The sequence below is a fragment of the Balaenoptera physalus genome, assembly GCF_965194825.1.
Source record: "Balaenoptera physalus genome assembly, contig: HAP1_SCAFFOLD_1458, whole genome shotgun sequence".
NCBI classification, from domain to species: domain Eukaryota; kingdom Metazoa; phylum Chordata; class Mammalia; order Artiodactyla; family Balaenopteridae; genus Balaenoptera; species Balaenoptera physalus.
In genome coordinates, this window is record NW_028125338.1 from 91,756 (window position 1) to 114,166 (window position 22,411).

Here is a 22,411-nt window from a genome sequence, read left to right on the forward strand (position 1 = left end):
TCATGTCACTGATCCTTGGCTCTCTTTGTATCTCATAGGACTGTTGTAAGTCCAATACAAAATGAGTCTTCTTTTTAAAAAACTGAAATGTTTTACAAAGCCTAGCATTCTCATAGAGAGTCCTTTGAATTCTCCCCACTTTCCCGAGAGGCTAAGAACACTTCACACCATGAACTAGGAGAGGGGGTAGAGCCCTTTCTGATGAAATATAGAAACAAAGACAGAGTCTTAGCCTGCTTGCTCTCTGGACAGGATCTCGGACCACAAGGTCTTAAATCCTGGTATAAATGACGGAAGTGAGGACAGTTCAACTGGCACTCTCATAACAAGAGTTCTGAAACACCTTCCAAAGAGACTGTAGCGGTAGACGAGGGAAGGGAGTGCTACAGTGTGGTAGTACAGGGGGAATGCTCGGCTACAGCAGTGAAAAATGTGGTACCTATTGGTGTGCTCTCGGGGTTCTTGTACATGTAGCATAGATGACCTTTACAGTGTCCCTCCCACCTTCCCACCTGCATCAGGTGTTCTGTTTTTTTGTTTGTTTGTTTGTTTTTAATTTACGTTTATTGATTGATTGATTGATTGAACTTATTTATTCTACGTATTTATTTTTTTGGCTGCACTGGGTCCTCATTGCTGTGCACGGGCTTTCTCTAGTTGCGGCTAGCGGGGTCTACTCTTGGTTGCGGTGTGCGGGCTTCTCATCGCGGTGGCCTCTCTTGTTGCGGAGCATGGGCTGTAGGCGCGTGGGCTTCGGTAGTTGCGGCTCACGGGCTCTGGAATGCAGGCTCAGTCGTTGTGGCACATGCGCTTAGTTGCAGCACGGCATGTGGGATCTTCGCAGACCGGGGCTCGAAGCCGTGTCCCCTGCATTGGCAGGCGCCACCAGGGAAGCCCTAGCTGTTCTTACATAGAGTCTAAAAACAGAGAGCACTGAGAGAAGGTAGTGGTTATTAAAGGCTCAGGATCTAAATTCTACCTGTCTCTACACCCCTTCCCAGCTGTCGATTTGACCCCGTTTGTGAATGCCGACCTCATTCTTCAACTTGCTCTGCCGTTTGTATACTCACCTTGAAAACTTGTTTCTGTGATGCGTTGAGCAGACACAGGGTGGCAGATTGCAGAGGTGGAAGCTGGTGGTCGGATATTTGCGGGCTGAATCTCCTTCAGTCCCATTCCCATTTCTGGTTGCGCAGAGGCCCTACTTCCTGTGTATGATGCGGAGCCATAGGATTGCGGGCAGGAGCCAAGTTCTCCATACAGTGAAGACCCCAGTGTGCCTTGGTTATAGTAATATACCTGGCTTCCTTCCTGGTAGGGAAGTGACAGGCGGCTATGCCCCTGATTTGTTCGTGGGCCTCCTGATGCAGCAGTTCCCTTGGCTCTGGCCCTGTCGTCAGCTGCCCCTAGGAGGACTCTGAGCCCTAGCTACTTCTCTGGTAGATTTGCCTATTCCCCCACTATAATCACACCTGAATAAGGCAACTCAAACCTTTCAGAGATGTGTCGTGAACCTCTTGTTTTCTGAAATACCTATCTGGTGGTTGTGAGACTTAAGGCCAACCTCCCCGAGAGACTTTGTTTCTATTTCTCCTAGTAAACCTAGACTCATCTCCTGTCACCTTCAACTCTACTCCAATTGTGTTCTTTCAACCCAGACCCCTGACCCTGCTTTTTACTTCTGCCATTTCATCCTCACTCCTGCTTCCTTTCCTAAATCCATACGTCTCTTTTGGCCTTCCTAGCCCTGGGCCAAGTTCCTTCCTCTTTCCTCAGTTTTTACCCCTTTCCTTCATTCTCCCATCCAACTTTCAGGCCTTCCTTTCTCACGCCCCAGTTAGCAGCATCTCAAAATTCGAAAGGTTTATTACTCATCTATTAATTCTATTCCATTTACTTATTCGGTTCTATACCTATCTTACCTATGTATGGAAGAACCGCTGGTAGCCAAGGTGGCAGCAAGAATCCTAGCAGCTGTCACCTGACGTATCCGTAGTAGTCAGCAATTTCCATTTCTTTGTCCCTCTCGGTGAAAAATTGCAGCTTCCCCGAAGAGGTGTATCTGGCAGCATTCTCCCGTTGTTGTTGAGCCCGCCTCTTCATGGCCTCTCGCTCTGGCCTCTGCTCTTGTTTGATGGGCTTTGACATGACTGGCTCAGGCACGTTGGGTTCCCTCCATGGAACTCGTTGCTTGCTGAAGTCTTGGAGTAGAAGTTGGGTTTGGAGCTTGGGTGGGGACTGGCGCTTAGTCACAGCAGGGGGAACAGGCTCGCGCTGGAGAGAAGCGCCAGATGAAGTTTTGTAGGGTGCAGGCCTAGGAGCAGCAGGCTGAGGGACACGAGGCTGGGTATGGTTGGTCCAAGCCGGTTGGGTTGGGTTGGCCACAGTTGGCTGAGCTGGTTTGGCGGGACCTGGCAAAGAGGCAGGAGCTGGCTGGGATGAATTGACTGCAGCAGGTTGAGCTGAGTCAGTAGAACCAGGCTGGGCACGGTAAGCCACAGCAGGCCGATGTGAGGCCAGAGACTGTGGCCTCCGAGGAGCGGGTCGAGCTTGAGGCTTGTCCCAGGCAGAAAAAGGCAGAGGTATCAACTTGACCTTCCCAGGAGGAGGCCGCTCACACTGGGATGGAGATGGACACTCTGTTTCAGCACTGCTGTCTGGTTTCTGGGCTTGGACTTGCGTTTTCTCAGGCCTCTTACCCTCACGTGGGGTATGCCGCCGTGGCTGGATCGCTGGGGGTGGCTGGGGGTCTTTGGGGTTGCTTGAATTTCCCAAGAGCCGACAGGAAGAGAGCCCAGTTTTCGTCTCATTCTTCTTCCCCAGCGCATGAAGAACCTTCACAGACTCCAGCATGCGCACGCCAAGGGAGGTTCGAGGCTTTTGAAAGCTCTCTTGGCGAAGCTCAGTTTGGTGTTCCTTTCGCTTCGTGTTGGGGATTGCTGGCTTGTCTTCTGCCTTGACTTTGTTCCCTGACTGCTTGTTCTCTTCAGCCTTGTTTCTTCCTCTGGTCCTTTTGGTCTTTTCCTGCCCATGGCTCTCAGTTTTGCTGATCTTTCCGGATGCAGCTTTCTGAGGTTTGCCTTGAGAGTGCTTGGCCGTGTTCGCAGGAGCCCTGTCACTGACTGCAGCAGTGCATATAACCGCTTCTCCCCCTAACAGGCACTCTGGATCCTTTGGCTGGATTTTGGCCTTGGGAGCACCACCGATAGGCTCAGAGGCTTTCTGTTTGTTCTTCCTGGGTTGATCAGAGGGAACCTTTACGACACTTGGCTTTTCCTGCACCTGATTCACCTTAATGGCTCTGGTGTCTTCAGCTTTGATCACGTTGGGACCTTGGGATCGATCAAGATCTTTCCAAGAATTAAAGAGCTGGGGAAGGTGAATATCCTCCGCCAGTGTAGTAATGTCTGCAAGACCACTGCTAGGTTCAGTCCCATTTTCAAGTGTCCCTAGGTCCTGACGACTCAGGCTGTTCTCTCCCAGATCAGCATTTTCAGAACCAGGCTGCTCCTCTTGGCTGAGGGGATCGGTGCAGGCCAGCGGCTGGGGAATATCAGGGATTCCTAAAGGGAGTAGTGGAGGATCTTGGTTTTCTATTGGGATCTGGTAGGCCTCCAGAGGCTTTGACAGCTTGGTTTTGATATCCTCCACGTTCTTACTCTCTGTTTGTCCCTGGCTTGGAGCTGGAGGCAGGGCCAGGAGACGCCTGGCACTCTGGACTGGAGCTGTCACTGAAATGTCCCCAAGTTCAGATGGTGGGTTACTCTCAAGTATGTGACTGTTTCTGCTACTGCAGGACTTGGGGAGTTCTTGAGTTTGTGTCACACAAAACGTCTGGCTTGGAGGTTGCAATCCCAGGGAATTTTTCATCACCAGGGAAGTCTCCATCACTACAAAGGGATCAAGGGAGAAGTCAGTCCCTGGTAAATGAGATGCTCCCCCTAAACACCAACACAGCAGTCGTGTACCTTTCAAGGGGTTCAGGGGCAAGATGGGCAAGGCATTTCTACTAACTCTTCTTAAGGATCATGGACAGTGCCCTATGCTACGAGGTAAGCGGTGACTGTTGTAATGCTTAACTGGTGATCATTTCATGTCACTGATCCTTGGCTCTCTTTGTATCTCATAGGACTGTTGTAAGTCCAATACAAAATGAGTCTTCTTTTTAAACAACTGAAATGTTTTACAAAGCCTAGCATTCTCATAGAGAGTCCTTTGAATTCTCCCCACTTTCCCGAGAGGCTAAGAACACTTCACACCATGAACTAGGAGAGGGGGTAGAGCCCTTTCTGATGAAATACAGAAACAAAGACAGAGTCTTAGCCTGCTTGCTCTCTGGACAGGATCTCGGACCACAAGGTCTTAAATCCTGGTATAAATGACGGAAGTGAGGACACTTCAACTGGCACTCTCATAACAAGAGTTCTGAGACACCTTCCAAAGAGACTGTAGCAGTAGACGAGGGAAGGGAGTGCTACAGTGTGGTAGTACAGGGGGAATGCTCGGCTACAGCAGTGAAAAATGTGGTACCTATTGGTGTGCTCTCGGGGTTCTTGTACATGTAGCATAGATGACCTTTACAGTGTCCCTGCCACCTTCCCACCTGCATTAGGTGTTCTTTTTGTTTTTTTGTTTTTTTTAATTTACGTTTATTTATTGATTGATTGTTTGAACTTATTTATTCTACGTATTTATTTTTTTGGCTGCACAGGGTCTTCATTGCTGTGCACGGGCTTTCTCTAGTTGCGGCTAGCGGTGTCTACTCTTGGTTGCGGTGTGCGGGCTTCTCTTGTTGCGGAGCATGCGCTCTAGGCGCGTGGGCTTCGGTAGTTGCGGCTCACGGGCTCTAGAATGCAGGCTCAGTCGTTGTGGCACATGGGCTTAGTTGCTCCACGGCATGTGGGATCTTCCCAGACCAGGGCTCGAACCAGTGTCCGCCGCATTGCATTGGCAGGCGGATTCTTAACCACGGCGCCACCAGGGAAGCCCTAGGTGTTCTTATATAGAGTCTAAAAACAGAGGGCACTGAGCGAAGGTAGTGGTTACTAAAGGCTCAGGATCTAAATTCTACCTGTCTCTACACCCCTTCCCAGCTGTCGATTTGACCCCATTTGTGAATGCCGACCTCATTCTTCAACTTTCTCTGCCGTTTGTATACTCACCTTGAAAACTTGTTTCTGTGATGCGTTGAGCAGACACAGGGTGGCAGATTGCAGAGGTGGAAGCTGGTGGTCGGATATTTGTGGGCTGAATCTCCTTCAGTCCCATTCCCATTTCTGGTTGCGCAGAGGCCCTACTTCCTGTGTATGACGCGGAGCCATAGGATTGCGGGCAGGAGCCAAGTTCTCCATACAGTGAAGACCCCAGTGTGCCTTGGTTATAGTAATATACCTGGCTTCCTTCCTGGTAGGGAAGTGACAGGCGGCTATGCCCCTGATTTGGAATCTGAGATGGTGCTCCCTGAGCAAGCCTGGCAGAAAGTGATGGATATAGAGGGACCATGTTATTGGCGTCTGAAGTTTTATCATCCTTGGCTGCCATAAACATGGAGGAAGCAGCTGGGTGCCGGTCAGTGAGTGCCAGAGTAAAGTCTCCGAGTGAAGAGGAATTCTTTTCAGTGCTTCCTGTGATGTCCCACTCAAGAACACCTGGATAGGAAGGAGCTGAAGTGGAGATCTGGCTGTGGTCAGTAACTCCAGATAACATAGTCGTGCTGGAATGTTGGTAAAGGTAGGCACTACCCATGAGTGTCTGGAAAGAGGTACCGGTAGCCGATGCCGAACTGACGGCAGGGGCAGAGACTCTGGAGAAGTTGCAGACACTTCGTGTTAGGGAAGTTGCATTGCTCACCACAGGAAGACAATGCTGCAGAGAATTTAGAGTTCCAAGTAGAGATGGATTTTGGAAATTTTCTGTAAGAACAAGAGGGTCATGAAAAACTCAGGGAGGTTGAGAAATTCTCACTACGTTTGAGGAACAGCATTATCTTAAGGTTCTTGCTCTCAGGACACCTCTACTATCGACCCTTCCTGAGAAACCCAAAATCAGACAGTTAATGATGGCTGTAAGGACTGAGCAGTTTTCCACTCTTCTGTATTAACTGCCTGTGCTCCCATCTTGGGCACAGATGGGCAGAAGAGCCAAGTGGTATGGTTCAGACATTGTTCTCTAGGCTGGAAGCAACCTTCTCCCTGCCCTGTCTTTCCCTTCAGCCTGCACTCGTATTGACTTCTATGCTATTTCCTAGACTGGAAGCATTTTAGAACTAGGAGGCCCTTAGAGAACTTTCTCTTTTTTCAGTCTCATTTCACGAGTAAGGAAACTGAGGCTCAGAGAGGTCGGGTTGACTTGTTCAGGTTCTCTCATTATGTTAGTGTCATTACCAGGTTTCAGAACCTAAGTATCCTGACTTCCTTGCCAGGACTCCACTCTGAGCATGATAGTGCCAGAAAGCAGGAGAAATAGAACTTATAATATAAGCATTTTTTTTGTCCATTAGAAAACAGTACGGCCATTACCATTGTCATCTTCAGTGTCTCCCTTTGCTTGTGCAGTTCCCACGCTATTACCTAGAGTTGACGTATAGCTCAGTCCAACTGGTGAACTGAAAGAGTCATTTTTGCCCTCTTCAAGCCTGGTTTCTCATCCTACCTCAAAATGATTACCCGAAAGTGGATTTCTTAAGTGCTTTTGGAAAGAGAAAAGTTATCTGATTACTTCAGATTACTCATCTATAAAGTGGTTATAACACCACCACCAATAATAATAGCAGTAATAATTAATAGATGAATAAGCTGATCTATTGCGTATGATTTATATGGAGGAAGATACAATAAGTTCTAGAAAGACAAAGAAAAATCATGAAAAACATGTTACGTAACGAAAAAGAAATCCATAGATATTAATGAAAACTGGGGTATGTGGGCAAGTATCAAAGCCTAATGAATTTACTAACAAATGACATTCTGTACCATACATGCAATATTATGAAAGTGAATTTTGCCCACTCTATTTTAGTGAATACTATTAACCAAAAAACACGATGGAGGTGATAGAGGTGAATGAATTCCTAGCCAATGCATACAGACAGAGACGATAAATCAGTAAAAAATGCACAACAAGCAACAGAATGCAACAAATGTGAATGTATAGGTAGCCACAACATATATAGACAAGTATTTCAATGAAAACCGGTACAAAGCAGACAGCAAAATAGTAAGTGTAAAAGAGTTTCATTATTGTGCTCATTCATATTTTTACCCAGCAAGTAACAGGTATTAAGCCTAGGAGAAATATATCTTTCCATGAATATAACTCATATAATAAGCAGAAAGGAAGCTTAAAAAGTATCAAGAAGGTTTTTGTATTTATCCTAGAACTTAGAATCATCTTCCACATCCAAGAAGATGACATCCCAAGACCTCAAAAAACCATCATCCCTAGAATCCAATTAAAAAAGATTTTCAAATGTAAGAAAATCCAAAGGACTCCACAATATTGTTTTAGCTAAATGTGGATGTTTGTGTTTTCTTTTTTTCTTTTGCCGCGCTGCGTGGCCCTGGCCGTCAAAGCACCGAGTCCTAAAGCGCTGGACCGCCAGGGAATTCCCTAAATGGGGAATTAGAGATGTGGGGCTTGACTTTTTCTTTTTCTTCTCCGGTAGCTAAGATCTACAAGCGAACGATGGCTGTTGATCAATGTGCTCTCTGTGTTAGGAAGGAAATAACTGTAAAAATGAAAAGCAACCTTGCCTTAGAAGCTACATATCACACAAAGGAAATAGTCCTTCTGATTCAATGTAGAAGATATCATTTAAAATGTTTAATTGGTCAAATGTCTACCTAGTTTAAAAATTAGAAAGAATAGAACACTGAAAAGCAGCCCCCTAGATAACCACTTTGGTTTCTGGTTTCTAGGAAGCATCATTTCTAAAACATACTTCTAAAATGTTTCTATTCCAAACTGTCAAGTGCCAGCTGTATTCAGAGAGGCAATAAAAGAAAGAAAACGGAGTATGACTTTTCTGATAGGCTGCCTTTCCTGGTGATCCCCTGTTCTGGCCTTACTTTCCTTCTTAGTCTGTTAATGTAAGGATTTGCTACCATCAGCTTTGTTTTGCCCTGCTCTGAGCAGATTTCCCTCTGTGCTGTTTCTGCTTTAATTTAAAATCTTTGGCTCCCATCAACATTCCATGGCAAACTGCCTCTTTCTTGAGAGCTCCTCTATGCTTTCCCTCTTCATTCTTATATTTTTTTCCCATCTCTTGGTTCCTGTTGGCCTGTGCTAATGAAAACAATCCTAAACTTGCTTACGTTTGACTCTGTGCCTCCCTATATAGCCCAGTACTCTCCATCCTCTCTCCCTATTCTCTCTTTTCAACTAGTCGAAATACTAGTGGAGGGAGACCATTGGAGATGAAACATCTTGGTATATATCGCTAGTTTTCTGTGTCACCTGGCTTTTCTATGTTTCTGTTGAAACACTCTTTTGAGAAGTCTCTGATTTCATTTTCTACATGGGTACCCTTTAAGGCTCAATATTGGAAAAGAAGGGGATCAGAGTGATCAACCCAATGTGGTATCCTAACGTGACAGATAAGGAAAGCAGCAGGCTTTGTGAGGCAGTCAGTGATTTGTCCAAAGTCACACAGACAGTAAACGTCAAAGTCAAAACTGAAATTAGGTCTCCAGACTTGTAGTTCAATACTTTCCCTCATTATTCCACGCTATTTTGAATCTCCTCCTCAATTTAGGGGCACAAGAAATCGAACGCAAAACTTTCCAAAGTTTCTTTTCTTACCTGACATGGTCAGAGAAGAGGAGACATCAACTGCAGGTACAAGGGATGAGGAGACAACACTAGAGGATGTCTGAGTGGCTGCAGCTGAACGGCGCACGTGTCCAGTACAAAGGTCACTGGTTACTGGTCCAAACGGCTCCACGGAAACCCCAAGACCTCTACCAAGTGGTAGTAGGTTTGGTAGGAGAGTGATGTCACAAAGCAGGCAGTTGAAAGGTATGAGCTAGCCAATAGGGAGGTCCGATCCCCAACAGGAGGGCGGGCTTGGGTGAAGAGAGCGTAGGAGAGCTAAAACAACCCCTCAATTTCTGAGCTCTGGGGAGGAAATCCTAGAAGACAGATTTACCTCCCCCAGGCTCTTCCATTAGGGAAATCATTGCAACATTTCTTACAGACGTTCATTAATATAATTAACTAACAGTTACTTATATTCTACAGAGTATTCTATTTTATGTATCATATACTTAGAGCTATATAGATCTTATTTAACTAGTATCCTTAGGAAGGAAAGAGCCATGTAGTTTGAACTATTACAGTTGTAACTTGGTTAAAGAGCAGGGTGAAGTTTGTTGAGTGTACCCTGTGGAGAATGTTGTGGTCCAAGGCTCTTCTCTTTTAGTTTCTTCTCCTTGACTCCTACCTTCCTTGGGCTGGGCTAGGCTGGGGGCCAGGTTGGACTTGCGACTTAACATTTCTCTTCCGCTTTCTTTTTTTTTTTTTTTTTTCTTCCATTATGGGCATTGCTTCTAGGACAAGCCTTGATCTTGCATTGGATGTTCCTTCCTGTCAACTTCCAGCAGCAGGAGTCTTCTTTTCAGTGCTTGATGCTTCACGAAATAGACTCTGCCCATTGGCAGCAAATACCAGAGAGCTAGGAGACAGAGCTGGTTGCAGACCTTTCTTCTTCCAGCCTTTGGTTGCAATTGTTTTGCCCATGATTTGCTAGCTCTAGTTCCTTGGGCCACACAGGTATCCTGCCATCCAGCTCTTTTTATATGTGAGAGACATTCTGAACACTGTCCCTCTTTCTTTGCACAGAATTATATACAGTGTGGCAGTTACCGTAATCTCCTCCCCCTTGCAAACAGCCCCTCTAGAATCTCGGACCTCTAGGACTCTCTGTCTTGCATGCTTGGGTGCAAGGCCAAGCACAATGAAGAGGAGAATAATTAGAGAAAGAGGAGGACATTGGTGGAGAACTGGGAGCAGGTAAGGTGAAAGGGCACCGGAGAAAAGAGATGCATGTAGGTTTTTTGGTTTCTGTGGGAAACAAGTTGACACACTTGGGCCTCATTTTGTATTAACAGAACAGAGAGTTGTAGATATAAGTAGCTAGATCGTGCAGCAACTGCCATGAAGTCTGTACACTGAAGAGAACAGTCTCACATCTAGTTTTCATTTTGTTTTATGTCATATTACCTTATTTATAGCATTCACTGGTATGTTTGTAGAACGCAGATGTTTTCAAATGCTCTGGTTTTGTCTACATGGTTATTTCCTTGTCCTATTTGTAAGGAATCCAACATTGTAAGACATATTGCATGTTTTTCTCTTGACGATTGTTTACCTTGAAGCGTCATGAACTAACTTGAGCTGTTGGATTTTGTGGAGAAACTTTAAAAAGGGTCTGTGAAAAAGGCATTGTGGTGAGTCGCATTATGCACCCGAGCGTAAGGAGCAGATATCTGCCACCAGCCCAGCTTGGCCTGGATTGCCTCTGTGTTAGTTCCCCTGGTTAGTGCTTTTCTCCCTAACCACTCTTGTGACTGTGATAATGTGAGTTAAGGGCTGAGTTGCTAGTGATTTATGTGTGAGGTAGGCTGGTTTGAGGGAGGAAATCTATGGACCTAGTCATTTTCCTTGGTGGTAAGCTTTCAGGGGTGCAAAGATCGATCTTCCTGGGGACTTTTCTGGTACCAGGAAGATATCGCATAGATGGGACCTCCAAAGACACACATTTTATTTTTAGGCCTGTTGTTCCTATTATGGGATGTGAGTTTCTTCACTGATGGGGATGCTGCTTATCTGAGAAGAAACTGTGAAAGGTGGTGTAGTATAGAGGTGTGGCTTAAGCTTTTAAGTTTTCTTCAAGGTTTTTCCCCTAAGCTTCATACTTCAGACGGCCTACTTACATGAGACTAGTATGTGATGTCAGGCTAACAACTTCCTAAATACCTGCAAGCCAGATCAGTGTCTCTTTTCTCTATATTCCCATGGAAATCAAGGGTCCCGCCGAATTTTCCATCGAAACAGTTGATTTGTGCTGTCTCTAGGAATTCTACAGGGCGTACCGTTGCTTCCTAACCGGTGTCATTTGGGAGATCGATCCCCCTCTGTACGTTCAAATGATTAATTTTGAGACTCTGCTCATGTGTGCAGTAAACCCTTTAATTCCCTAAGACCTTCCTTTCCTCCATCTCATACCCCATGAAGCCCGCTTCAGTTTATCTCCTGAATTTCTTTGGAATCTGTCAGCTCTCCCTCAACATCCTAATACTGAACTTGCCTGTCTGTTGCGATTAGGTCCTAACTAGTGTCCATATATCTTGTTTCCCTCCAATCCATTCTTCACACAAGAAAGCTTCAAAGCAAGTTGGAACATTGCTCATAAACATCGCTCACAAACATTGTTTTGAGAATAGAAAACACACTGGTGGCCTTTAAGACTCTGCGTGCTCTAGAATCCTCTCTGCTTCTCTAGCCCCATCTTGTGCCACGTTTGCCCTCACTTTCTATGCTTCAGATACACTGAATTAACCTTAGTTCTCACTCATCTGACAGAAGTCAGTTGAGAAATTATTTTTCACTGTGATTCCTAGCATTAAGGAATTTGATGATCAGGTTTTGTATGAGGACTAAAACTAAACTGGGAAGTGGAAGAATTGCGTTTCAACTGTTTCAGTCAACACGCATGTATTAATGATACCTAAGTATTGAACACCGGGCTAGGTTTCATGAGGGATACAGAAGTTCTGGCCATCTCTGGTTTTGGGTATCCCTTATTTGTTGAGACCTTTGCGTTGTTTGGTTGCCTTTTGTCTGTTTTCCAGATGGGAAAACAGGAACAAGGGAAGTATAGGTTATTACTAGGTGGGGTTGAACAAGTGGAGCAGCAAACTGCAAAGCAGAAAGAAGAGGGACGTACTATAGAGGGATGTGATTTCCATTTTCAAGGCGCCTGCGTCCTGTGCAGGGAGACAGCCTAACATAAAATGTGCCTAACAAAAGATCTATTGACTTCTTACTAAAAATCTCCAGTTCATATAACCCAGGGGTTTATACCTTCTCCTTTAAAAGTTCTATTCCTGGGACTTCCCTGGTGGTCCAGTGGTGAAGACTCTGCGCTTCCAATGCAGCAGGCGTGGGTTCAGTCCCTGGTTGGGGAGCTAAGATCCCACATGCTGCGCAGCCAAAGAAATTTTTTTCAAAAGTTATACTCCTGTGTTGTTGAATTTAGTGGTTTAGATTTTGTTTGAATGTTAAGAAGATTTCAGTTTATTTACCAGGAACAAACAAAACATAATGTAAAAATAGTTTCCCAGAAACGATTTCCATCGTTCTCTTCTTCCCTTTCTCCCGCAGACTGACTGGTGTTTCATCTCGACAAGTTCTCTGAAGTTCTCTGTCATTCCATAGGAAAGCGGTCTGGCTTGGAGGTTGCAATCCCAGGGAATTTTTCATCAGCGGGGAAGTCTCCATCACTACAGAGGAATCAAGGTTGAAGTCAGTCCCGGGTAAGTGAGATGCTCCCCCTAAACACCAACACAGCAGTCGTGTACCTTTCAAGGGGTTCAGGGGCAAGATGGGCAAGGCATTTCTACTAACTCTTCTTAAGGATCATGGACAGTGTGCCCTATGCTACGAGGTAAGCGGTGACTGTTGTAATTCTTACTGGTGATCATTTCATGTCACTGATCCTTGGCTCTCTTTGTATCTCATAGGACTGTTGTTAAGTCCAATACAAAATGAGTCTTCTTTTTAAAAAACTGAAATGTTTTACAAAGCCTAGCATTCTCATAGAGAGTCCTTTGAATTCTCCCCACTTTCCCGAGAGGCTAAGAACACTTCACACCATGAACTAGGAGAGGGGGTAGAGCCCTTTCTGATGAAATATAGAAACAAAGACAGAGTCTTAGCCTGCTTGCTCTCTGGACAGGATCTCGGACCACAAGGTCTTAAATCCTGGTATAAATGACGGAAGTGAGGACAGTTCAACTGGCACTCTCATAACAAGAGTTCTGAAACACCTTCCAAAGAGACTGTAGCAGTAGACGAGGGAAGGGAGTGCTACAGTGTGGTAGTACAGGGGGAATGCTCGGCTACAGCAGTGAAAAATGTGGTACCTATTGGTGTGCTCTCGGGGTTCTTGTACATGTAGCATAGATGACCTTTACAGTGTCCCTCCCACCTTCCCACCTGCATTAGGTGTTCTGTTTTTTTGTTTGTTTGTTTGTTTTTAATTTACGTTTATTGATTGATTGATTGATTGAACTTATTTATTCTACGTATTTATTTTTTTGGCTGCACTGGGTCCTCATTGGTGTGCACGGGCTTTCTCTAGTTGCGGCTAGCGGGGTCTACTCTTGGTTGCGGTGTGCGGGCTTCTCATCGCGGTGGCCTCTCTTGTTGCGGAGCATGGGCTGTAGGCGCGTGGGCTTCGGTAGTTGCGGCTCACGGGCTCTGGAATGCAGGCTCAGTCGTTGTGGCACATGCGCTTAGTTGCTGCACGGCATGTGGGATCTTCGCAGACCGGGGCTCGAAGCCGTGTCCCCTGCATTGGCAGGCGCCACCAGGGAAGCCCTAGCTGTTCTTACATAGAGTCTAAAAACAGAGAGCACTGAGAGAAGGTAGTGGTTATTAAAGGCTCAGGATCTAAATTCTACCTGTCTCTACACCCCTTCCCAGCTGTCGATTTGACCCCGTTTGTGAATGCCGACCTCATTCTTCAACTTGCTCTGCCGTTTGTATACTCACCTTGAAAACTTGTTTCTGTGATGCGTTGAGCAGACACAGGGTGGCAGATTGCAGAGGTGGAAGCTGGTGGTCGGATATTTGCGGGCTGAATCTCCTTCAGTCCCATTCCCATTTCTGGTTGCGCAGAGGCCCTACTTCCTGTGTATGACGCGGAGCCATAGGATTGCGGGCAGGAGCCAAGTTCTCCATACAGTGAAGACCCCAGTGTGCCTTGGTTATAGTAATATACCTGGCTTCCTTCCTGGTAGGGAAGTGACAGGCGGCTATGCTCCTGATTTGGAATCTGAGATGGTGTTACCTAAGCAAGCCTGGCAGTAAGTGATGGATATAGAGGGACCATGTTATTGGCATCTGAAGTTTTATCATACTGGGCTGCCATAAACATGGAGGAAGCAGCTGGGTGCCGGTCAGTGAGTGCCAGAGTAAAGTCTCCGAGTGAAGAGGAATTCTTTTCAGTGCTTCCTGTGATGTCCCACTCAAGAACAGCTAGATAGGAAGGAGCTGAAGTGGAGATCTGGCTGTGGTCAGTAACTCCAGGTAACATAGTCGTGCTAGAATGTTGGTAAAGGTAGGCACTACCCATGAGTGTCTGGAAAGAGGTACCGGTAGCCGATGCCGAACTGACGGCAGGAGCAGGGACTCTGGAGAAGTTGCAGACGCTTCGTGTTAGGGAAGTTGCATTGCTACAACAGATTTTTCAGCAACAGAGCAATCCAGCCAAGTTTATATTTTAGAGAGAGAACATCTTCCATATGGAGGATCAGTTGAAATAGAAGAGATTGTTAGAATTGTAGGGTGGTAGTAATCCAGGCAGGAGATGACGAATGCCAGACACCACCTAGTCACAGACATAGCTTTTGCAGCGATCAGCTACATGTTGTTGTTTTTTATTTACTCTCTCATATAATTTTTTTTAAGTCCTGGACCACAAAATACTGTGGCATAGTTGGAAAAATCTGAGACTCGATTCTAGTCTTTTTTCTGTTTGCCTGCTGTGCAGCTTGGGCTTACGTCTCGAGCCTTACTTTTTCATTGTGAAACAAGAACAGTGCTACTTAACCCGAGAACTCCACAGGCACATAAACCCGTGGCGTGTGAGGAGCAGTGAAGGAGAGAAGGAATGGAAGTGCTTTGGGGGACCCCAAGAGCCCTTCAGAAACCGTTTGTTCTTTTTATTATTGAGCATTAAAAGTGAAGGCATTCCATTTGTTTCACTCAGAAACAAATTCTGTTCTTCTGATAGCCTGTTTTTTTTTTCCACTCCCTTTTTCTGTAGTCAGATCAGTTCCTGATGGGCATTCTCCAGTCCACACTATTGCATCTGATTGGAGGCTATGCAAAATTTCCCAGAGACAATGAATTTTGACTGTATAGTAGTTAATTCTTTATAGTACGTTCCTGCAAAAACACTCTTTTCTTCAGAGTTTTTCCTTTTCAGGATAGTGGTAGTGTTGTGGTAACTAATAAAGGCTACTCTTGAGAAAATTGTCTAACTTGTTTTTAGTGTATCTACTTCGCTTACTTAATTCCATATTCCCTGTTTTCTAGACAGACTTCTTGGTGTCCACTGTACCCATGGTTTCAACAGGACTGGCTACCTCATGTGCAGGTGAGTTGCCAACCCCAAGAGGCAGAGCATGTTTAAATTGTTCTGTTTACAATAGTAATGTAAGCTAATGTAAGCTGAATGCAAAAAATGCAGTCAGAGAAGTGTATGAAGTGGAAGGCAATTTTGCCCCCTACTCAGATGTTACCACCAGTAATAATTTAGCACATATTTTTTCAGACGTAAAAAATGCAGATATAAGCATATACAATGGTCCCTTGGTATCTGCAGGGGGATTGGTTTTAGGACTCCCCATGGATCCGAAAATCCTCGGATGCTCAAGTCCCGTATGTAAAATGGTGTAGTACAGTCGGGCTTCCATATCTGCAGGTTATGGAACCGTTGGATATACAGAACTGACTGTACATGTGATTTAATGGTATAGTGTTTTAGACATTCTGGTTTATAATTTAATATATGGAGGACATCTTCCTCTGACAATATTTGGAGACCTCATTCTTATTTATTTATTATTCTTTTTTTTCCTCCAAATTTGCTTTATGTAGTTGGATATAAATAAATGAGCACAAACTTAAGCAAGATACATGTAACAATTTAATAGAACCTGATACTCTAATTCTTTCAGTGTTTCTCCAACTCACCATGGGGCTCGTAAGAAAAGTAACCAACATGGATACTACTACAGTTGAATGTCAAATCTTTAAGTGCTTATGACATACTAAATCCTTGTATAATGCACTTATGAAGAACCCTTCAAGGGACTTGTGTTTTGTATGTAGCAAAAAGTGTTAAGAGTCAAATATTCAACTCAATATAAAATAATAAGAAACACTTCTGATTTGTTAGGTTGAGATTGCTTCTCCTTTTACTAATGAATGATTTTTTTAGCTGTAATATCACTGAGCTGAACAAATATGTCACCTTGGAGTACATAAGGAAAAATAAACACATGCTAAATGGGTAAAACATTACAACTACATCTTTACTAGACCATCTCTACTAACGCTTCAGAAGCTTAGAGATTCAGAGTGTTCTTACGTTATGTGCAAGAAAAATAGAAAGAGAGAAATTCCTTCTTTTTTGAGATCACAGCTGTGAAGTCGTGATTATACAGATTCTTCATTTGTGTGCGAAACATGAAACACATTTCTCTAAATTCTCCCTGCTTAGAATTGTCAGTCAACTAGCAGGACTTTCCTTCCAAGAAACAGAGACTGAGATGTGTTTTATATAACTTCAATAACCTCAGCACTACCGTAAGAAGACATGCAGTATCCTTTTGCTGTGCTTCAAGACAACAGGGAAGGAGGTCACAGGAAAGAATAAATCAAAATTGTTACAACTGAGAAACTTTTCTCAGTTTAACCATGGTGCCACTTTCATTTTTACATAAGCATGGTGGCATAAGTCAAGCTCCATACATCAGAATTCTTAATATTTAAAATTTACCTTGACTTTTAATTATCACCATGTTAACCACCAAAATAATTTGACGAAACTCATAAGAAAGGGTAATGTTAAACCCCACTTTACTAGAGTTAGTTTCTGGACACATTAGCTCATTTTTTTTATAGAAGAGGGACAGTGAATCTCAGTTTGCCTACAAGCTAGGAGATCACTTTGAATTCTGCATTTCTTAACTGCAAACAGATACAGCACTTGTAACAGGTTATAACTGGTTTTCAGCTGGTTTTCAAGCACAGAGCCAGCCCCAACAGTAATAGTACACTATTTAAAAAGACCTAAGGCAATGAATTCCATTTCCAGTGGAAAGAAAGAATCGTATGGTCTTGGACAAACAATTCTGATGGTTCACTTAACAGTCACTTAGTAGTTCTTCCTTGCTCATAGAACTTTATGACTTTTTTGAGGAGTGAAGCATTCAGCTTGAGTGGATAAATCCTTGTTAGGCTAAGACAATCATTATCATATCCCTCTTTGCCATGAATTGTCTTATGAATGGTCATATCAGTCTGTTTTGGCAAATGAGTAATTAAGGGAAGGCTGTTATTGTGCTTATGAGAATGATATTTTTCTCTGACAAAAGATAAATAGGCATTAGGAAAATGACCATTTGGGCTCTTTTTCTGCTTCCTCCTTGTTTTGTGAGAATATGATATTTGGTTTTACAGCAGCCATCTTGTGACCCTGAGATGATCATATGCCAATAATGACAAATGGTAGATTAGAAAGAACCAGCAAAGACAGAAAACAGCAACATCAGTAGTAACAACAATCACAGCAAAAGAACAATGGGACCTTAACTTGTAGAGTTCCTATAAAGTAAAAAATAAGTGCTCTATGTTTATTCTAAAACAAAAAAAGAACTATGCAAACCAGCTTAAAACTCCTTTTTTTGTGCCAGTGTTCTAAAATGTGGCTTTTAATAAAACCTTGACCCAAATGCCAGCAACTTCAGAAAAGAATTTGGGTAGGGGGAAGAAGAAAGTTATCTCACTTAGGAAAAACAACCACTATCTTTATCCTAATCTTTGACACACAATTGAAACATATATAGCTGCTGTAACACTTTACACAATTCCTATGTACTGGAGGAATAACAAGATCTAAATAACAATTATATTTTTCAACACGGGGTGAAGGCTTTACATAAAAATACCATCCTACTTTTTCCCCCTAAATTTCTAAAATATCACGTGCTTTTCCCCAACATCTGCAGCCGTTCAGGAATTTTTAGGAAACTTTCATGCATGATCTTAATTCCTAATCCCTGGCTCTTTGGGCTCAACGACAAAAGATCAAAACCACCAAAAATGATGGTTCACTTGAAGTCAGGTGAGAGACACTGGCTCAGTTAGTCTCGTAGGACAAAAGCAGTGCTGCATCAACTGTCTCCATGCAGGAGGGGCACGTGAAGGATCTCATCAGCCAGTCATCTGTACAGCCCAGGTGATCTGCATACACAGCAGAAATCAAATTGGGTTCTCATAAACAAAGTGCATCATACAGATCACACACTCCCCGATCTGTTTTTTAAATATTTGTTTTATTTTATTTATTCATTTATTTGGTTGCGCCGGGTCTTAATTGCAGTCGGTGGGCTCCTTAGTTGTGGCATGCAAACTCTTAGTTGCGGCATGGATGTGGGATCTAGTTCCCTGACCAGGGAACGAACCCGGGCCCCCTGCATTGGGAGTGTGGAGTCTTTAGCCGCTGCACCACCAGGGAAGTCCCCCGGATCCTTTTTTCTGATCCGTTTCTTCCAGGGTCATAAACTCCTTCAGGCTGATGCTGTATGAGGCCTATTCTTTGAGCTATCCTAATTTGCTCCTCTCAGCTGAGGTGCTAGGCGAGTCTGACTAGGTGTTGGATGAGAGACCAAAACTGGAACTTGATCCAGATATGGCAGCAGCAGCTCCTGATCCAGCTCCGTCCCCTTGCCAAAGCTAGCCCAGTCGGACTGAGACTTGTGAGGCAGGGAGATGTCATCCGAAGTGGGGGACTTAAGGCAGTTCCCCATCTTCCGGGACTTGAGTGTGTGATCTGTGTGCTGTTTTGACAGTCTCCCAACCTCATTCTTTTTTTTTTTTTTTTTTTTTTAATTAATTAGTTTATTTATTTATTTATTTTTGAATTTTTAAAATTTATTTATTTTTTATACAGCAGGTTCTTATTAGTTATCTGTTTTATACATATTAGTGTATATATGTCAATCCCAATCTCCCAATTCATCTCACCACCACCGGCCCCCGCCCTGCCCCGCTTTCCCCCCTTGATGTCCATACGTTTGTTCTCTACATCTGTGTCTCTATTTCTGCCTTGCAAACCGGTTCTTCTGTACCACTTTTCTAGATTCCACATATATGCATTAATATATAATATTTGTTTTTCTCTTTCTGACTTACTTCACTCTGTATGACAGTCTCTAGGTCCATCCACGTCTCTACAAATGACCCAAGTTCGTTCTTTTTTATCGCTGAGTAATATTCCATTGTATATGCGTACCACATCTTCTTTGTCCGTGCATCTGTCGATGGGCGTTTAGGTTGCTTCCGTGACCTAGCTATTGCGAATAGTGCTGCAGTGAACATTGGGGTGCATATGTCTTTTTGAATTATGGTTTTCTCTGGGTATATGCCCAGTAGTGGGATTGCTGGGTCATATGGTAATTCTATTTTTAGTTTTTAAGGAACCTGCATACTGTTCTCCATAGTGGCTGTATCAGTTTACATTCCCACCAGCAGTGCAAGAGGGTTCCCTTTCCTCACATCCTCTCCAGCATTTGCTGTTTGTAGATTCTCTGATGATGCCCATTCTAAGCGGTGTGAGGTGATACCTCATTGTAGTTTTGATTTGCATTTCTTTAATAATTAGTGATGTTGAGCAGCTTTTCGTGTGCCTCTTGGCCATCTGTATGTCTTCTTTGGAGAAATGTCTATTTAGGTCTTCTGCCCATTTTTTGATTGGGTTGTTTGTGTTTTTAATAGTGAGCTGCATGACCTATTTATATATTTTGGAGATTAATCCTTTGTCTGTTGATTGGTTTATTTATTATTTTTTTAAGGCTGCATTGTTCCTTTGCTTACTGATGAACATGTACAAGTCAGAAGTTTTTGATATTATAAAACGTCAAAGTAATGAACATTCCTGTGTGAACATCTTTGAATATATATGCTTTGTCTCAGTTAACTTCACTCAGAATGGGACTTCTGCATCAAGGAGTTTATGCCCTTATGCTTTTTGTGGGTGTTGCTACACTGTACCAATGTATGGTTGTTCGTGCAGGAAATACTTATTGAGCATCTGTTATGTTTAAGCACTGTGCTGGGTGCTAGCAAAAAGACTTGAGAAATTTTGTGAGTGAGGAGACTTGACCTGCCCTTTGTGAATTCTAGCAGTCCAGAGAGGGAATAGATATTCAAGTATCACACTCTGCATGTAGAATTACAACTCTGACAAGTGCCAAGGAGAGGGACATGGTACCATGAGAGCATATTTTAGGGAGGATTTGATCTCATCATGGAGATTAGAGAAGGTTTAGGGATGTTTCAGCTGATATCTGAAGGATGAGTAGGTATTAACCCGATAGGGACGTTGGGGAGAGATTTCTGAGCATAAGGAATAGCAAAAGACCCTATAAGAGGAAAGCATATGCTGTGTTGGAGGAACTGGCCAGGAAGGTGGGGCCGTTGGGGGAGCATGTCATTATAATGGAGCTGCAAGTGTGGGTAGGAGCTCGATCGTGCAGGCTTATGTTTAAGGTTTCAGACTTGAAGAGTAATAGAAAACCATTGAACTTTTTTTTGTTGAAGGTGAGTGTGTGGAACATACCCAGTTGCATTTTCAACCTATCGTTTTGCTACCGAGTGGAGAATACACTGCAGGGAGAAAGAGTGGAAGCGAGGAAACAAGTTAGGAGACTTGTGTAGAAATTGGGCATAATGGTGGCTTGGACCAGGGTATGGTGGTCATTTTGGTGGAAAGATGTGGACAGATTCTAGAGGTATGTAGGCAGTATCATTGTCAGCACTGGTGGTGGGTTGAGGATGAGGGTGAGGGAGAAATAGCTGTCAGTGATGGTGATGCCTAAGTTTCTGGCTCCTATGGTTGGTTAGATGGGGTTTTTTTAGATATGATGTTAATATTTGTCCTAATTTGTCTTTTGTTATTTGTTGGTTCTTGATGAATACTCTGTCATATTAAGTCTCCTGTTTTTAGTGTACAAAGCATTTTGACCGAAACTGACCCGTTGTATGTTATCAGATAACTTTTTAACATCTGCCAGTTTGGTCCTGTATTTTATTCTCTTTCATTTATTAATTAAATTGTTGTATTAATGTAAATAACTATATTAATAGATTTTCTAAAGTTGCGTTATCCTTGCATCCTTGGTCCTTGGAATAAAGCCTTTTTTTTTTTTTTTTTTTTTTTTTTTTTTGGCTGTGTTGGGTCTTTGTTTCTATGCGAGCGCTTTCCCTAGTTGCGGCAAGCGGGGGCCACTGTTCATCGCGGTGGGCGGGCCTCTCACTATCGCGGCCTCTCTTGTTGCAGAGCACAGGCTCCAGACGCGCAGGCTCAGTAGTTGTGGCTCACGGACCCAGTCGCTCCGGGGCATGTGCGATCTTCCCAGACCAGAGCTCGAATCCGTGTCCCGTGCATTGGCAGGCAGATTCTCAACACTGCGCCACCAGGGAAACTCCGGAATAAAGCCTTTTTGTAGTCATGGTATATATCATTCTTTAATAATTATTGATTAGATATGCTGATATTTTCTTAGGATTTTTCTATCTATATTTGTAAAGCACAATTGGACCCTTTTTTGTAAAAACTTGATTTTCTTTCCTTTTTATTTACAAATGACTCGAATTTTGTTGTTTTGTAGATATTTGATTGATGTAGAAGGCATGTGGCCAGATGATGCAATTGAATGTAAGTATAAGGGTTGTCACTACTTTTCCCTTGTTATAAAATTTGAAGGGAGAAATGTAAGGGAATTTCTCAAATTTTGGAAAAATAGAAAAGTCTGTAATTCATTTGTTCTGATATACGATAACCTTTTACCAAAAGTTTATAAAGGGATGTATCTGGAAATAGCAAGATATAATAGCCTGAATAATTAGTCAGTGGATTTCAGCATTTTTTTTCTTTTTTAAATTTATTTAATTAATTAATTTACTTTTGATATTATATCCACTGCCCCACCAAGGAAGTCCCTTTTTCTTCCTTCCTTCCTTCCTTTAAAGCTCCAAGTCATTTAAAATACATGACTTCTCACTAAAAATCTCCAGTTCATGTAACCAAGGGGTTTATAACTTCTCCTTTAAAAGTTATATTCCTGGGACTTCCCTGGTCGTCCAGTGGTGAAGACTCTGCGCTTCCAATGCAGCAGGCCTGGGTTCAGTCCCTAGTTGGGGAGCTAAGATCCCACGTGCTACGCAGCCAAAGAAATTTTTTTTAAAAGTTATATTCCTGTATTATTGAATTTAGTGGTTTAGTTTTTTTTTTAATGTTTAGAAGATTTCAGTTTCTTTACCAGGAACAAACAAAACGTAATGTAAAACTAGTTTTCCAGAAACGATTTCCATCATTCTCTTCTTCCCTTTCTCCTGC

At 43.3% G+C, this 22,411-nt stretch overlaps 1 long non-coding RNA gene and 1 pseudogene across 7 annotated transcripts; one reads left to right on the plus strand and one right to left on the minus strand.

Annotated features, from left to right (window-relative positions):
- The first annotated feature begins 3,834 nt into the window (after positions 1–3,834).
- On the plus strand, positions 3,835–22,405 carry LOC309653918. 6 transcript variants are annotated; one of them, XR_014259629.1, is made up of 4 exons: positions 3,835–3,923; positions 15,322–15,382; positions 21,353–21,526; positions 21,684–22,405. It is a non-coding gene; the product is annotated as an uncharacterized lncRNA (long non-coding RNA). The 6 variants fall into 6 exon arrangements; XR_014259630.1 differs by lacking the exon at positions 3,835–3,923 and adding an exon at positions 3,947–4,052; XR_014259631.1 differs by lacking the exon at positions 3,835–3,923 and adding an exon at positions 5,668–5,685.
- Positions 16,511–21,054, minus strand: LOC309653917 (RING finger protein 11 pseudogene; annotated as a pseudogene). The gene is made up of 2 exons: positions 16,818–21,054; positions 16,511–16,682 (listed from the first exon to the last, which is right to left on the minus strand). The product of its transcript is annotated as an RING finger protein 11 pseudogene (transcript).
- Positions 22,406–22,411: the final 6 nt, after the last annotated feature.